The sequence below is a fragment of the Mustela nigripes genome, chromosome 4, assembly GCF_022355385.1.
Source record: "Mustela nigripes isolate SB6536 chromosome 4, MUSNIG.SB6536, whole genome shotgun sequence".
In the NCBI taxonomy this organism is placed as follows: Eukaryota; Metazoa; Chordata; class Mammalia; order Carnivora; family Mustelidae; genus Mustela; species Mustela nigripes.
In genome coordinates this window covers 191,635,849-191,653,599 of record NC_081560.1, presented here as the reverse complement: position 1 = coordinate 191,653,599, position 17,751 = coordinate 191,635,849, and positions in this window count along the sequence as shown.

Below are 17,751 nucleotides of genomic sequence, written 5' to 3'. Positions count from 1 at the left end.
CACCGCCCCTTCCGGCCGCCGCGGCCCTGCGCTGCCCCTCGGCGCCCTCCGCGGCCTCCGCGCCTGGCCGGACGGGCCCCCCTCCGCCGCCCCAAGCGCCGCCGGGCCCGGGACTCGGCGACGGCGGCGGAGCGGGGCGGGCGGGGAGACGCCGGGGACTGGCGGGCCGCGGAGGTGCAGGCGCCCTTGGGGGCACCGGGGCGGGGTGGGGGCCGCGGGGCGCGCGCTCCCTGCACGTGCGGGAGACCCGGGGCGGGGCGGGGCGTGAGGCTCCTCGCGCGGCCCCGCCGACCCCAGCCGCGCCGCCGGGGTGGGGAGGGGGGCTGCAGCCTGACCCCTGGGGCCGCTCGCCCAGGACAGGGCCGGCCCCCGCCTGGGCGCCGCCGCCTCGGGGGTCCTGGGACGCTGACGTGTCGGAGGCCATCAGGCGGGGCCGACCTTGCGCCCCGGCCCGCGGCCGTGCGGGCGGAGACCGGGCACCAGCCCACCGCGGCTGCTGGGCGCGCACGCCTGCGCCGCGGACCCGGAGCTGGGCCGGCGCGTTCTCGGCAGCCTGGCCTCCCCCTTCCCGCCCCCTGTTCTCCGCGGGCGACCCTCCCCCTCTGGGCCTCTGGACCACGGTTCTCAGGCCGCTTCCCTGACGGTCTCTTCGGCGTCTGTGTCCCTGTCCACTGGACTCCCCTCATTCCGCCAAGAGGACAGCGCGGTCAACTTAAGACCAGCCCCACCAGGTCATCAGTCCTGCCCTCGGACCGCACCTCCTGCTCGCTGACTCCCCAGCAATTTCGGGCGGCGGGCTCGGCTCCAGGCCCTCGCCTTCATGGGGCTGACCGGCTGTAGTGGGAAGCGTCCGTCGTGATGGGCGATAGAAGCACGAGGACCCTAAGTGACAGCAGAACGAGGACTGGGTGACCCAGGGGTGCTGCAGTGGGGAGCAGGGTCCCTGCGCCACTGAAGCTGGGCAGGGGGGTAGCTCAAGCGCTGGGGGCCGGGAAGCCCTGGTCAGGCCCGCTCTGAGCCTGAGGGGATACAGGAGGGACTGTGGGGTTGACACCTGGGCCAGTTCTCGTAGGATAGAGAACCAAGAGGGAGAAGGGGACTTGGGGGGAGGTGGAGGCAGGAGGGCTGCTGCTCCGCCCCAGGGGTGGGAGGGGTAGGCTCCGGGGGTGGTGAAAGTCCCCATTGCCAGGCGGGGAGCCTGCAGGACTTTGTAGCCAAAAGGTGAGCTCTCCCTCGGAGGTCCAGGTTGGGACAGGCCTGGCCTGAAGGCACAGGGCACTGAGCACTCTGGCCCCGGATGGCACTGCCGGGAACAGGACGGTTGCGGGGTTTCTGTGGGTGCAGGGCGAGAAGGCCCACGAGCCCCAGCCTGTCCTCCAAGGAAAGCCAGACCCACCTCCTGGCCCCACAAAGCTGCTGCTCTGAGGATCACCCTCACGTCCTTTGCAGGAAAGTCTTTCACAAGGTGCATTTGAGATGGAAATCCAAAGGGTAGTGGCCAGCACGCTCAGGGCCATCGAGCCCATCTTGTGTGCCCCGAAGGGAAGGGTGAGGGACGGCCCTGCATGGCCAGCCCTGCTCACAGCAGCCGTATTTGTTGGGGTCCTTGTTGTGTGGCCTCCACCCTGCTGTGTTGGTGGTGCTGGGATGTGGCCCGCTTATCGGGCTTATAATAGCACGGGTGATGAGGGCCCTGCCCACCCACAACCCGGGTGCAGACTGTGAAACTCCAGCCCTGGCCCTTTCCCGGCCTGACCCACCGGCCCCGGGGCAGTGAACACTCCTGTGCCCAGGCCAGCCCGGGGCCATGCTCTCTCCTCTCCAGCCCTCTCCCACTCACCTGCGTGCCTAGAAACAGGGAGGTATGTCGGCCACAGGCCAATGAGCAGCACCTCCTGGGCTGGCCCTCACTGTTCAGCCTTTCAAGCCTTGGCAGGACCCAGGACCATCCAGTGCTAATGCAGACGCCAGGCAGAGCTCCCTAGCCTGGCACACAGTCGTGCCCAGTCCCTGGGTTGGGGAACTGAGCCCCATCGCAGCCCCCTCGGGCCTCCCACAGAGGGCAGTGTCAGACGAGGCCTGTGGCGCTCTTGACTTCACCCCTCCAGAAAGACCAGTCCTTGCTCTGAGGGGGCGGCCAGGGGTGTCCCGTCCAAAGCCACCCAGGCTGCAGCTTCCCGAGTGGGAGCCCGTGGCCCTGTCCACGGTCCACACGGGCCTTTCAGAGGCCTCCAGGGCTGTGCTGTGGGTGGATGTCAGGGCGGCGGCTGCGTGGTGCCTCCTCCACCCACACCCCGTGCTGCTGAGGGGGCCCAGCCTCTCCTCTGAGCTGCTGCGTCTGCTCACCTCACAGACCCTCCAGCGCGAAGACCCTTCGGAGTCAGAAGACTCCAGAGAAGGGCGCCTGGGTGGCTCCGTGGGTTGGGCCGCTGCCTTCGGCTCGGGCCGTGATCTCAGGGTCCTGGGATCGAGTCCCGCATCGGGCTCTCTCTCTCTCTCTCTGACTGCCTCTCTCTCCGTCTACTTGTGATCTCTCTATCAAATAAATAAATAAAATCTTTAAAAAAAAAAAAAAAAAGACTCCAGAGAAGACGGGCCACTGTGTGTGCACAGGGAGGGCCCCTGACTCCTGACCTCAGTTGTTCTCCCCACACACCCCCGTGTTAAAGGCCAGGTGTTTGCCTTTCAGTCAGGACGCAGCCCGTGGGTCACGGGAGCGCCTCGAGTCGGCTGCCAGAGCTGCTGGAGGAGAAGCAGGCCCTGGCCTTGCTGCAGAAGACAGTCAACGTGCAGCGACCTGGGGGCCCCTCGATGCCCAGATGCCCCCCAGGAAGCAGATGGGTTGCATTCCTTTCTAGGAAGCTGGGCCTGGTGTGGCAGTGGCCGGGGCAGGCAAGGTCCCTGACCAGGGAGCACCATATTTAGTTTGGCTACTTAGCAAACCCCTTAACTGTGGAACATTCCAAGCAAGCCTGGAAACAGCAGAGTATGATGGGCTTACCGTCCCCTGTGACTCACCACCACGCAGCCTTGGCCATTCCCAAACCTCAGGCACATGGGGACTATGGACAGTCACAGGTGCCACCATCCAGAGGCCCACAGGCTGGGGGCTCAGCAAAAAACACCCCCCCCCCCCCCGCCAGGGCACACACCAGGTTCCACGGGGGCACAGCTGTGCCTCTGCTCTTTCACTAAGGGTCTCCCGTGCTCCTGGGTTCAGGAAGAGCTCAAGTCCCTGAGTGCCTTCCCCCATGTCCACCCGCACCCCCACCCCCAGGGGAGCGCAGGCCACAGGTTTGGACCTGAGACCGTGCAGGGAGCTGCAAAGAATTGTGAAAACAGCCTGGTTCCCTAGCCGATACCCAAATTTTGATGAGCTGTTTTCCTGAGGAAGCAGGAAAGTGAGATCATCCTGTGGTTGGGATTTGCAGAGAGGAAGTGATAAGCAGCCTCGGGGCTGAGGTTACTGTCAGGCCCTCGCCAGTGGCGCTGGTCCATGAGCCAGCAAAGTGCTTCATAACCGTTTGACTTCTCCAAACCGGGCGGGGAGCCCCGCCGCGTCTGCTATTTGAGTGCGGCGGCCGTGATGGTCACCAGTGGGAGATCCTCCCCGGGAGAAGAGAGACTTGGAGGGGAACGTGGGGGAACTCCTTGGTTCTGCCTGTTGGTGGAGCAGCTGCGTCGGGTCTGGGAGGGAGGCTGTGGGTCAGCGGGGTCGGGCGGTAGGAAAGTCCCCCCGCGGCGGATGGTGCTAGCTCTGCGTGTGGCCCCGGGTCCTCAGCTTGTGCCTGGGGACCGAGCATGGGGCCAGTGGCAGGAGGTAGGCACGTGCCACGTCCCGCTGGCCCGTGCTGCCCGGGGCTCACGGAGGGGGTGTGTCTGCTGCGTCGCTGGCTCAACGCCTCGACCTGGGAGCTGTCTGTCCATGGCGGGGCGAGGGCTGTGGCACCACCTCCTCCCGACAGCACCGCGTGCCTGGGAGCAGACACGCCTTTGCTCACTGCTGGGGTGAGCCTGGGTCTATGCTTCCAGGAAGGGGAGGTTTGTGATGTGCCCAGGAGCACCCACAGCCCGACGGCTTGGGGGGTGGGGCCTGGCCGTTCCTCCCACGCAGACATCAGCATGGGGACGTTTTCTTGGCGGCTAACTTTTAGAAGAAAACTGCGCATGCTGCCCAAATGCCATGCGTGCATCCAGTCACCCGGCGTGTCCACAGGCAGGCCCCCAAACCTGCCAGAGGCTGCGTGAAGTCCCGGCGACGGAGACAGCCAGCATCTCCCGAAACCTCCCTCCCCGACTCTCTTCCTGCTGCAAGGACCCCCGGGGGGGTGTGGAGCTCAATTCTGACAGAGCCTTTCCCTGGGGCCCCACTTGAGGGCTTTTGACCGAAGCACCAGCCACGTGGCCCTCGCAGGGGTCTAGCTGGACACGCAGCCAGGGGTTGACCCTGCCCGGCCCCCCGCAGGTGGACAGGGCGCTGCCTCTCAGACACGTGTCGTCCTGCAGATTTCACAGATGAAGGTGGTCTGGCTGGCGCTCCTGGTGAGGCTGAAGGACCAGCAGATCAGAGAGCTGACGAGACCCAGTGACCGAGAGTGGCCGCGGAGAAAGGATCCAGCGAGAGGCCCGGGACACACCCCTCCCAAGGCCCCTAGACCTAGAACTTGAGGCTGCACGGAGCGCCCCCAGACCGGGCGTTCTGCACGTGGCCGCGCAGTGTTCAGCCGTGCAGAGCGGACATCGGTGTCCCAGTGCTCGGGGCCTCGGCGCGTGGGTGTTCAGGAGGCCGGAGCCGCTCGCCCACCACAGAGACCCGTCTGCGTGCGTAGACTCTGGTCCTGCTCCCTTGAGCCCCTGTGCTGCGTTGTGGTCATTGAGTCCGTGAACACAGAAAGTTCCTGTCTATGAGGACTGTTGCATTGGGGCAGTGGTGGTTGGGGGGCCAGCCACGCCCTTCATCAGCCACACAGGTCCTGTGCAGGATTCTGTGGAAACAGTGCCCTGGGAGGTGTGTCCCTGGGGTCACTCCACTGTGTGTGAAAGGAGCACGTGAGGAAGGGAAGGGCCATCGGGGCACGTGCATGGGGGCTGGCCGCCGGCCCTGCGTGGTCCTGGGTGCCCGCAGTGATCCCACAGGATGGCTTGGGGCCTCCTCTTGGCTCTGGAGACGTAGGACCTGGCGTTGCCATGGCCTCCTCTCTGCTGGCTAGGCCCCTTTCAGTCCACGGGGAGTCCCCCATCCCTGGGTTGGGGACTTCAGGCCAGTACGCTGATGTGGCAGGATGGCCTGAGACACTGTGGCTGCCCTGCAGCGTCCAGACACACCCCGGAGTTTTGGTTCTGCTCTCGCTGGGCCTGGGAGGGGCGGTCTGGGAGGTGGTCTACACCTCTCTCTCCCTAGAGAACGAGGAGCCACGGGGTCTGGGACGACAAAGGGCACGTGCTTGTTCCTGGTGTCGGGAGCCCGCCCAGCCCCGGGGCCAGACCTGAGCAGACACCCGTGCTCTCCTGAGGCTGCTTGGCCTTGCAGAAATAGGAAGCTGCCCCGCGCGTGCGCACGTGTGTGTGTGTGTGTGTGTGTGTGTGTGTCCGTGCCAACCTGAGTGCAGGGTCATGCCACCAGCCCCCCGGTGGAGGTGACCCTGAGGGCTGGGTTTTGGGGTAGAGACAGAGGATGGAGCTTGGGGATTGTGGCCCGGGGAGTGATGGTGCCTGGAGACAGGGGCCACTTCCAAACGCAGGCCCGGCTTGCTGACCAGCAGGCCCACGGCATCCTCTTTGGGGAGGGAGGACGGGGAGGGCTGGGGGGACAGGCAGGGAGAGGGGTGTGAGCCCCACCCTGCGTGAAGGGACAGCTTGGTTTTGTGCCCCCAGCACAGGCTGGAATGAGCAGCAGCCCTTGGTGGGTGTCTGGGATTCGGGAGGAGATGGGGCCCATCAGACCCCATCTCTGGAGGGCCTGATTCAAGGGCCTGAAGACCCCTCTGACCAGCCCAGCTCCTGGAGGGACACTCCCCTCACCCCTGCCCTGGACAGCAGACCCGGTGGTTAGGTTAATGCGCAGTGGGTTCTGAGTTCTTGGCAGTGGGCAGAGCCATCGCAGCTGTCCCCACCCCCGGGGCAGTGATGGGGAAACCACCAAGCCACATCCCATAGGGGGCAGGACCGTGGGCTGGCACTCGCCCCTCCAGGCTCTGTAAAGGAAGCCCCACCCCAGCAAAGACCCCAAAACTGAAATCCCAATGATGGTTTCTTGGGGGGCTCCCTCTGGCCCAGCAGCACCCATGACCTTGGGTGGCCGACCTTGGGTGGCCAAAGTGTCACAGGACTTAGCTTCTGTGGGGCTGGGGACTGAGAGCCAAGCCTGGGTGCTGGCCAGGGTACTTCACATGGGACCCCCAGGTCAGGAGGTGGGGTGGGGTTGGAGCCCCCTGCAGAGATAAGGCTACGAGGGCCCCCTCAGGCCCTCCCCAGGGTGTTTGCATCTTGGGGTGCCACTCAGAAAAGGCTGGGGGTGCAGGTCTTGGAGGGCATGGTGTGTGCAGAGTTGGGGTTCCCTTGGGGCTAGGATGAAGTTGACAAGTGAGCCATGGGGGTGCTGCTGTGGGCCCTCCCCACCTCATTCTGTTTCCCTGGGCCCCTAGGGTAGCCTCATGGCCAGGCTGGCACAATCTCAGGCCCAAGTGGCTTCTGGATCCTTCTCCAGGAAGGCGGGGCACCAGCATAGTGCCACAAACTCGGAGGGTTTTCATCCTGGGTCTAGGGGCCCCCACCTCAGGTCACGGGGGCTCTCCAGGGGACCACCGACCCCTGCGCTCTCAGGACTCGGGTTCTCCTAGAACCTGGGGTGCAGCTGAGGGTGTGACGCCTCTCACGCCCTCCTCAGGGGCTCCCGCCAGTGGTCAGCAGGTTGGAAGGTGCGGTGCTCTGCACGCTCTGCACGGAGTGTGGGCTCGGGTGCCCCTCTCTCCCGGCCCCCGCCCCAGGAGGCAGATGTGGAAGAGTTGCCTCAGTGCCCGGTACTCATGGGGGCTCACGGTGGCTCACGGTGGTGGCGAGCTGGCTGCTGGCCAGGCCTCCTCCCGGAGGAAGCGTGAGGGACCCCAGCCAGTAACCCTACAAGGGACTTAGCCTGGGGTAAGTTTAGGACAAAATCAGAAGCCAGGCCAGCCCCGCCCTGCCGCGGCTCTTCCTCCAGGTCACGTCTAACTTTCTGTGGAAGCAGAGGGCGGGCAGGTACAGGCCGGCAGACCTCAGTTCCTGCCCGTGACGTCTGTGCGCGGAAAGTGCTAGAAGCAAGTGAGTGCCTGCGGAAGGGCTTCCGTGTGACACAGACCTTCACTCCTGTGTCCGAGATGGAGGCGGAGCACCGAGGGCCGACGGCGGGTCTGAGCGCAGACGCGCCGGCGGCTTCCCCGTCGGGGCCGAGGCCTTCCTCGCACCGCCTCGAGGCTCTGGGAGGCCCCGAGCGGCCCCGCGGACACGCTCCCGGCCGTGCGGGCGCCCGTGTTCCCGCACACGCAGCCCCTGCGCTCCGACCCGGGTTTCTGGCCGCTCAAATCCGTTGCGCGCGCCGCGTCAGCGACCTCGGGCTGTCCCCGAGCTGCGCGCAGGGGGCAGCGTCCTCCCGCCTGCCCCGGCCCGACCGCAGGCGGGTGGACGCGGGGAGCCCGTTCGGTGCGCGTTAGTTCGTCTCCTCGACGTGGTCAGGGGAGCCCTGGGAGGCACGGAGGTGTCGATGCGGACGCGGACTGGACCCCGCGGCCCAGGAACGCTGCGCGCCCGCGGCCTCACCGCGCCTGCCGCCCCGCCCGCCCCCGCCCAGGGTCAGCCAAGATCTGGGGCGCCTCGGCCTCGAAAGCCCACTTCCTCGTTTGTAAAAGGAGGAAGCGAAGGTGGCAGGGGCGGGGCGGGCGGGGCCTCACTCCCAGCGCCCCCACCCCACCCCTGGGGGCCTGTGCGGGGGAGGGGGGGACCCCATGTGGCCTGTGCAGGAATCACGCTTTCTTGACTCCAAAATGGGCAACACACCGCCGGGGCTTGTAAACACTGCTGCTTTGGACCTGAGTGACCAGCAGGCCGGCTTCCCCGTTCCCTTCCCGCCCCAAAGGCCTGGGGATTCCCACCTCAGCCGGAAACCTGTGAGGTCGCCGCCGCGGGATGGGGGCCTGGGGGAGCTGGCGGTGGGCCTGACCGCGAGGCCCAGCTTGGTCCGCGCTCCACGGGGAGCCCCGGCCTGCCCAGTGCCCCTCCCTGCCGCAGAGTCTATGCTTTCATGAATTTTGAAACAACGGATCCAACTTTGTAGTTTTGCACCCACTTTTCCATTCCCAGTTGTGTTTTCCGGGGAGGGCCAGAGTCTGGGGAAGTACTGCGTGGGTCTGAGCTGGACACACCTGGGGGGGCAGAAATCTCACGGCCCCACAAGCTCCTGATGGCTTCCGTTCAGGCAAAAAAGTCATTTCACGCGGCGTGTGGTGCCAGGGGCAGTGGCTGGAAGCGAGGGAGGAAGACCCTCTCTCTGCGGGTTTCAGCCCCCAAGCACTCCTAGAGCAGAGAGACAGCATCTCCACACTCCTGGCAGGGCCGAGGGAGGGAACCACAGGCAGGGTAGGGTGTGGGGGTACCAACCAGAAATGGGGCAGGGAATGGAGAAATAAGAACAGGGCCTTGTAGAGGGGTGTAGTCAAGGAAGAAGAAATGACCGGAAGAAAATGAGGTTGATGGTTCAGGAACTGCAGCAGGTACAAAGGCCCTGGGGCAAAGAGCCAGGGTCAGAGGGCTCTTGTCCTATGGCCTGCGGGCTAGTGGGTTGCGACTTGGGGAGACTTTGCCCTGAGAAAGGTGGGAGCCATTGGCAGGTGCTGGGCAAGCCAGGGGCTCAGCATTCTATCAGGGCCTTGTGAGCCCAGTGGGTTGGGGCCTGTGGACAGGGAGGCCCCCCAGACAAGCCTGGTGGGCGAAACCCTGGAGACAGCCCCAGAGGTCTGAGAAGTCCTGCTCTTTGGAGGTGGAGCCAGCAGGACTGGCGGTGAAGGAAACCTTGTAACAAATGTCTTCAGCGTCACTGATGAAACACGGCCAGAATTCCAGAAAACAGGGAAAGGGAGGCTTTTGCTAAAAGTGCCGTCCATAAAACCGTTCCCAGGCAGAATGTAAACCCCAAGGTCCAGGCCTCCCGTGGGGCTCAGACACTGTGTGAGCTGCTTCGGTTGCACTCCTGGGCTGGGGACAGTTGGTATCAGCTTCGGGTTTGTGCGAAGGGTTCCTTCACACCTTAGGACTTTGCATATCTTTTTGCAGGGTTAAATATTTTGTAACTTTATTTATTTTTTTAAGAGAGAGGGAGGGGGAGGGGCAGGGGGAGAGGCAGAGGGAGAGGGAGAAGCAGGCTCCCCGCTAAGGAGGGACCCCTGACGTGGGGCTCGATCTGGGGACCCTGAGAGCATGACCTGAGCCGAAGGACTGAGCCACCCAGGTGCCCCTATTTTGTAGCTCAACATTTTTTTTTTTTTTTTTTTTTTTTAAGGATTTTATTTATTTATTTGTCAGAGAGCAAGCGAGAGCGAGCGAGAGCGAGCACAGGCAGACAGAATGGCAGGCAGAGTCAGAGGGAGAAGCAGGCTCCCTGCGGAGCAAGGAGCCCGATGTGGGACTCGATCCCAGGACGCTGGGATCATGACCTGAGCTGAAGGCAGCTGCTTAACCAACTGAGCCACCCAGGCGTCCCTGTAGCTCAACATTTTTTAAGGGAAAAAACACTCAAGATTGCACAGAAGGTGTGAAAACGTGAACTGATGCTCTGTTGGACATCCTGCTTTTGTAAAACTTTAGAAATTTACTTAAAATACAAAATTTAGGGGCGCCTGGGGGGCTCAGTGGGTTAAAGCCTCTGCCTTCGGCTCAGGTCATGATCTCAGGGTCCTGGGATCGAGCCCCACATCGGGCTCTCTGCTTGGCGGGGAGCCTGCTTCCCCCTCTCTCTCTCTGCCTGCCTCTCTGCCTACTTGTGATCTCTGTCTGTCAAATAAATAAATAAAATAACAAAGTTTAGATCAAAGTTTGAATGCGCGGACGGGGAGTGGAGCCGCCGGGGACTACTCAGGAGGAGAACTCGCGGGGCGGCGAGCCTCCCGAGCCCGTTGTCCTCCGTGCGGGGTGCCTGCAGACCGCCCCAGGCCTGGGAATCGCCCCATGGCAGGGCCCCCCAAGGAGGTGAAGGGGTGCCTGGGAGCGAGGCTGGTCGGAAACCAGTGCAGGGACCAGGGATGGCTTCTGGGCCATGCACGGTCATCTCTTCTCCATTTCGCTCTCCATTTCCACAGTAACAGGGTCTGTCACTGGGAAGACATGGAAAATGCTGGTTCTTCCCAGTTTAAGGGGCAGATGCAGAGATCTGATCCCCTGCCTCCGGGCCCCACCTGACCAGGAAACACAGAACCTGGGTGGGGGGCGCTGCCCTCCTGCAGGGTGGCCCTGCCCCAGGGGAGGGGTGTGGACCGTCCAGGCCCTTCTGCCTACTCCCGCCCCCCGGTGGCAGGGGGAGGGAACGGCAGGTCCGAGTTGGGGAGCAGCGGCTGTGGGGATCAGGGCGGAGGTTGTGGCCATGGCCTGGCTGTGTCAGACCCACCCCTCGACTCCTGACCCTGCTGGGCGTGGTGCCAGCTTGCCCACTCTGCCCCCTGTGTGCGGCCCATGCTGGGCAGCTGGTTGGTGGGTGTTGAGCCCTCGGGGCTCCCAGAGGAAAGCCCACCCTTCCAGGCTTGGCCCCAGGAGTGACAAAGCAGGGCTGAGGGCTGGGATTCAGTGGGTCTCTCCTCAAAGACCACGACCACGCCTGCCTCCCACTCCTGGGACCTGGGGGGACCAGTGTCTCAGGAAGGGCCCACCCTCCCCGCACATCGCCCCGAACCTTCCGATTCTCCCAGACCCCTTCTGCCCAGTGTCCTGGTTGGCCCCAGCCCGTCACTCTGTCTTCACTGTGTCCTCACTCCCCCGTGGGGAAGAAAGCAGGGGCTCTGCTCACACGGAGGCCTCTGACCCCGTCCGTCCCCAACGCGCCCTTCACCAGCTTTCCCCACTCAGGGGCCCGGCCCCAGCGCTGCTCACGTTTACTCGCAGACACACTCCGGGTGCACACATGTGTGCAAGCCCACGTTCGGTCCCCCGGGCACCCTCCTCGGCTCCCCCTGCCCGTGGTCCCCCGCCCTGACCACCGGGACTGGTCCTCTTCTCCGGGAGCCAGAATGGCACAGAGCCACAGGTCACGGAACTCCTCGCCCCGTGGCCTTCAGCCCTGCAGCCAGGACAGGCTGGCCCCAGCCCAGCCCCTTCTCCAGATCCAGGGTCCACTCAGCCTCCCCAGCTCCCACCCAGGGCAGGGGGCACCCTCCAGCTCCCACCGGCCCAGCGAGGCAGTTTCTCTGTTTATAAGGAGAGTGGGAAGGGGGCCTCCCGAGGAAGGCCTGGAGCAGGGAGACTTGTTTCCGACCCCGCCTGGCCCATGTCCCTGGACGCTAGGCTCACCTTGCCAACCCGGGCCTCGGTTTCCCCCTCAACAAAGTGAGGCCAAGGCCCAGGGCCCCACACGCCCAGCTAGAGCTGACGGATGCAGGGACTGGCAGTCTGGCTCGCAGCATTCCCAGTTCCTAACTGGCCCGCAGACTCCTGCCAAGGGGCCTGCACTACCCTTGGGCATCCCGAACCAGAGCCTGAGGAAGGGGGTCTCTCGGCGGGGCAGCTGGCCCGGGACTCAGAAGGCCCTGAAGGAATGGCAGTGGCCATTAGATGGGACGCTGGAAGGTGACAGGCCCCTCCCTACACCTGCGGGGCAGAGCCCTCTCCTCCGTGAGAACGAGACCCCAGGCTGCCAGGTCATGTTTGGTGGTAACTGAGCCGGGCTTAGGGTGAGTAGCCGGGGACAGGGGCTGAGCTGGGTGTCTAGACCCCAGGCGACTGGGTGGGAGAGGCGTGGGCCAAGTGTGTGCGGGCGAGACAGGAGCGTGAGTGTGGAGTGAGTGTGCACACGCACGTGCTTGTGTGAATGTGTGTGCACGTCTGTGGGACAAGCCCAAAGACCCAGGCTCCGGGCTAGGAGCTCGGAGGGGCTCCCAAGGGCTGGAGGCTAGAGGCTGCCTGGTCAGCAGTCCTAACAAAGGGCCACAGTTCCTCTGGGGGTGGGGGTTGGGGGTGGTCCTGGAAAGGCCAAGGGTGCCCTGGGAGGGGTTTGTGCACAGCGGCCTTGGAGGGCAGAGGAAAGATCCCGTGGCCGGGCCAGTGTTCTGATACGGTATGGGAGGGAGGCACAGGACACGGCCTTGAAACCCTGACGCAGAGAGAGGCAGGGCCTCCCGAGCCAGGCCTAACCCTTTGCCTCCCGCTCCTATCCGTTCCCAGAGGCCCGTCTGTCCTCCTGCACAGCCTTTGGGCACAGCCCCTCCTGGCCCGACCTGGAGCACATGTCCCGGGGACCTGGCACCCACACATGGCACCCCATGGGTGCCCAGAGCCACAGGACCTTCCGACTGAGGTTCCTCGGGGAAGCCCCAGGAGCGCAGGGATCTCTGCCTCTCCCAGCCCAGTGCGGAGGATGGAGGCCCAGACTGACTTCCTGTTAGTCCACTGCCTCAGCCCTGGTCCAGGTCATAGACGAGGGTGTCCGGACCCCAGATTTAGCAAATCGAAATTCAGGACACCCAGCTCAATTCCAAGCCAGATCAATGAGCAGTTTCTGTTGTGACTCTGACCTCTGCTCCCCACACCTCTGTGAAAGGATGTCCTCACTCTAGTCTGTTAGGGACCAAGGCCCTCAGTCCTCTGGGTAGGCACCCGGGGGTGGGCATATAACCTTTCATGTCTCCAGAGGGCTTGACCATGTCCAGCACATCCTTTGACAGGTGGGGAAACTGAGGCCAAGAGAGGCAGCCATGCAGTGGTGCTGTGACGAACCCTGATCTAGGCCTCGGCAGCTCCTCTGTGGAGGGCGGTCGACCCTGCCTGACGGGGACAGAGAGAGCCTGCGGAGCCTAGCCCAGAACTGGGATGAATCCAAGACAGCACAGGGCAGGCTGGGGGCTGCTGGCAGGCTGGGGTGAGGGTAGGCAAGACTGGAAGCTCTGTATCCGACAGACCAGTGGGGTACCCTCTCTGGGAACAGACAGGGAGAATCCAGCTAGAGTTAGCAGCAGGCTACCTTCTGGGGGTTGGAGAGTTAACAGCAGGCTACCTTCTGGGGGTTGGGAGCCCCCAGAGCTGAGCAGACAGCTGTGGGAGAGCCCCTCCCCACCCGGAATAGAGCACAGGGAGGGAGCGAGTCGTCTTGAAGGCCACCCCTTATCGCCCAGCAGCTCAGAGCCAAGCACTGCCAGGGCCAACAAAGGTATTTTCTGTCTCGTAGGCAAGGGAGGGCCAGGCCTAGGGCATTTGGAGCTGTAGGGGCTGCTCTTGGGGTCCACGGAGCCCAACGTTTAATTGGACCTGGCAGGGGGTTCCTGCCCCAGGTGACAGGGACCAAGGGACAGTGCCCAGGCCTACACGGACTCTGAGGGGCTGGCCAACAGGAAGGCTTCCTGGGGGTGAGGTCTGTCTAAAGGACCCAGGAGTGCTGCGAAGACCCCACAGGGCTCTGGCCTCCCTGGAATCCAGCCTCGGTGTCTCCCAACCAGAGCTGTCCTCACCACTTGAGGGGGGCAGCGTACTGGCATGCTGAAAAGTCTGGCCTGGAGTCTCTCTGGACAGGCGGGTTCTGGGCCGTGTGGCCCCGTGTGACTGGGGCCCGACCTTCCCGCTCCTGGTTTGGGTTTCGCTCAGAGCAGGGAGGGGCCGGCAGCAGCGCTGAGCAGGGTGGGCAGGCAGGGTGCACCTGCTGGGCAGCCCCAGTGTCCCCCTGCTTGGGGGCTCCCCCAACCTGCGAGGCTGACGCTGTCCCTCTGTCCATTCCTCTACCTCCGGGACCACCAAGCTCATAACTGCGGGAGCTGACGCGCCGAGTGTCGGGCTGTCCAGGGGCCACAGCCAGGTGGGCTCCTGGGATTGGACCCCCCACAGAGCACCCAGCTCCTCCCTCTGACCAGCAGCGGAGGGGACTCCTGGGCACAGAATCTGTGGTGTCGCCGCTGGCTCTCTGGGGATTTAGGGAAATGCAGGCAGTGGTCTGGTCCTCTCTCCCGGCTGGTGGGGGACTGGCCACCCCACCCAAGGGAAGCCCCTGGGCTCCTCCAGCTTGGAAAGGCAGGCCAGGGGGTCATGAGGTGACCCTAGGGGGCCAGAGACACCCAGCTGTGGGCAGGTTTGGGGCCTTGGGGGACACTGTCGCTTTAGACCCTTCGGACTCTGGAAGTGCTTTGTCCTGAGCAGGCATGGACTTACACTCAGGAAAACAAGTTTAAGGAAACCAAGTGCAGAAGTCCCAGTGCTCTGGGGCACAGTCTGTCCCCACCCCACTGCCCTCACCTCCCGGTCTCTGTCTGTCCCCTCCCTGACCTCTTGCCTCCTCCCCTCCTGAAGACCTCCAGGAGCTCAGGGTCAAGGGTGACAGTGTGTTTCGCAGAAGCTCCGGGGCAGGACTGAGGGGGAATCTGACCCCAGACCCAAGCGGGACCCCTGTGGAGTTACAGAGAACAGTGGCCAGAAGGGATGGCCCCTGAGCCACCCCTGGGCTGGAGGACTGGGGCGCAAGGGGCCCCCCCGTCAACCCGAAACTCAGCAGGCGGCTCCCTCTCCGGCCAGCAACTGTCCCTGCCGCCATAGCTGCTGGCCTCTGTGCCTCTGTGACCATCAGCCAGAGGCAGGGGCCTGAGGCCAGCGCCGGGGACTGTCCCCCACTGAGGCCCTGGGCCTGCAAATGCTCTGTTCCAAAGAGAGGCCCAGGCCACAGTGGTGCGTGTCAGGAGGGCCTCGGCCAGGCAGCAGGGCCCACGCGTGTTCCTGGGAGGCCGGTGGCCGTGCTCTCTCCCGGCTTCCCTCACGTGTCCACCTGTGCCCCTGAGGGTCTTGCCCCTGCCCACCTAGAGGCCAGCCTGGTGAGAGGCTGGGGTGGGGGCTCCCGCTGAGGGTCTGTGTGCACACGTGTGCTCGCACAAACACCACCCCTCTCCTAGGCAGGTGCTCCCAGGCCGCGGAGGGCATGCAGGGCAGCTCAGCTCCTGCCGTGTGGAAGCAGGTGCCTGGTCAGTGCCTGTCCAAGTTGGGGGACAACCCGGTCCCAATGGGGGAGTGTCCACAACTCTGTTCACAGAACCTTGTGACTGTGGGGAGCAACAGAGGTGGGGGCCAAGTCTGAACCAGGAGGGTCTCCAGGTCCCCACCTGTGTCCTGGGTTCCCTGGGGGTGTGTGGTCTGTCCGGCCCCTGGGCTGTCCCCTGGGCTCCTGTGGTATGTGTGTCACAGGTGTGTGTGTCTCTGTGTGGCAGTCTTGGGTCCCTGCTCAGCTGTCCCCTGGGTGTGTGAGGTCCAGGGAGAGCTGTCCCCTCCCCCATCCTCAGGACTCCTGGGGGGACTATCCCCAGGATGGGGGTATGGGACTCAGTGCTCAGGGGCACCAGCAGGGAAGGGAGGGCAGGGTAGAGATGTGCATTTTCCGGGCCGGACGCAAGCAGAGTAGCACGTTGGTAGATAAGGCTGGCCAGGGCTGGCCTGGTCCCAGGTCCCAGGAGGCAGCCCCCAGGCCCCTTGGCCCCACCGCCCCCCCGCTGGGCCCAGGCTCAGCGCTCTGCTCAGAGCAGGTCTTTGTGCCCCAATCTCACAGGCGCGGGAGTAGACGGGTTCCTTGGCACGGCTCAGCCTGGAATCCCATGTGACTGCCGCTGCTCTGTGGGCCCCAAGGTCGCGGCCTCCCATAAATGGGGCGGACCAGCCGGCAGAGGCAGAGCTCCAGCGGCAGCAGACGGGCTCTCCTCCGTGCTCCCAGGCTCCGCGTCGGCGCCGACCGCCGGGGACCCTCATCAACCTCCGCGGCCTCTGCTCGCAGGAACCCTCGCCCAGGACCTGGACCGCGGAAGCTGCTCGCTGTTCCTTTTTCCTATGCATATACTTCTTTGCGGGTCTGGCCTGAAGAGGTGTAGGCATGGGAAAATGGGGCATCGAGGTCCTCCTCACCGCCCAGCCGCTCCCACGCCCTGCTCCGGGGCCCCGCGTCTCTCCGCTCCCACGCCCTGCTCCGGGGCCCCGCGTCTCTCCGCAGGCCCACCGGCCAGAGCACAGGATTGTGTGTCTGCGAGGGGCCGCCGTGGCGGATCTTTGCCCCCAGGGCCTGGCGTGCCCCCGAGAGAGTCCCTGAAGCTGTAGGAGCAGGACGGGGGGCGGGAGGCCCACGAGGGTGGCTTCCGTGGGTGGGAGGCTGGGGCAGGCGGAGGGTGCCGTGGGGGCGGGTCATAGTGATTTCTGCTCCTTGTAATGGTGAGTTCGTTTTCTGATCAGAAATGTCAATAAAGCTAATGTCACATGAACTTAGGTGTGATCGTGTTCAAACGCCAGAGCTCAGATTGCAGCTGCCCAGTCCGGCTGCCTCTCACTGCCAGTGCATGGGGGGCGGTCGCACAGGAATCATCTTGGTCTTAGAGGAACTTAGTAGGAAATATCAGGACATGGACGTGAGCGGCTGACCTGGTCCTGGGCGGGTGCGGGCCAGAGTGGCAGCAGGGCCCGGCCACTTCCGGCGGGCGTCCCCAGGGTGCCTGGGAGCAGGGGGTGGGCTGGGTGGGTGGGGAATCGGCCACAGCCCCGCGGGTCAGGGTGGGGGCCCCTTGGCCCAGGAGCCTGTGGTCTTAACTTCCTGGTGTAGAGAATTGGACCGAAGCCCTCGGGAACCGAGCGCTTCCACAACCATCTTGGGCCTTTGTCGGCTAATCGGCCCAGCAAAGGGAGCAATTACAGGCCCCCTTTATCAGCTGGCCTGTCCCCTAATCTCATCTGATCATTCCTTCCTCCAAGCCCACAGCCTCCCGGAGGAGGGGAAGGCATAGGCTGGGCCGCAGCAGGGTGGGGCAGTCCTCGGAGCCCCTCCTGGTGCTCTGTCCCCGCGGGGCGGCGGGGAGGGCTCCTGGCGCGACCCTTCACAGTGCCACAAGAAAGCAGGTACCCCAGCTGCGCTGGGTGTGGACATGGTGGACAGGGCCTGGCTCCAGGGTACCGGGAGGGCCATCCCTCAGCATGGCTGTGGCTTTCCCAGGGGTCTGGGCTGACTGGGGTCACAGGCCTCACGCCAGCACTGCAGAGTTGGGGGAAGGGGGTCCCTGTCGACCGACCACTTGGACCTGGGTGGGCTGCTGCCTTATGACTTGCAGAGCTGCCTGGGCTGGGACTGAGGGCCCTACGGGGCTAGGCCGCTGCCATGGAGGTCATCCTCTCACAACTGTGGCTGCTGGGCCATGACGGGGTCCCAGGGACAGCCCTCCTTCTCGCCCTGAAGACCCACAGAGTAGAACGTGTGCAGAGAATAAGAGGTGTGCATTTTCACCATTGGGGGAGTGCAGGGTCCCCACGGACACCGCAGAGTGGGGTGGGGGGCAGCAGACAGCCTCTGCTAGCAGGGTGGTGGGGTGGGGGGTCACTGCCTGGGGCCTGCCTCTAGTCCAGCCTGTGCCCCAGCGTCCCCAGCGGCCACTTGCTGTTTTAGAGAAGAGCTTGAGGGCACAGGCTGCGTGTCCACGGACGGCCACCTGGCCCTTGGTGAGACCCTGCCGGGAATCCTGCTGTTTTCCCGTGGTTCAGCCAGAGGTCGCCACCGCTGCCTCGGCTCCCTGTCCCCAGACA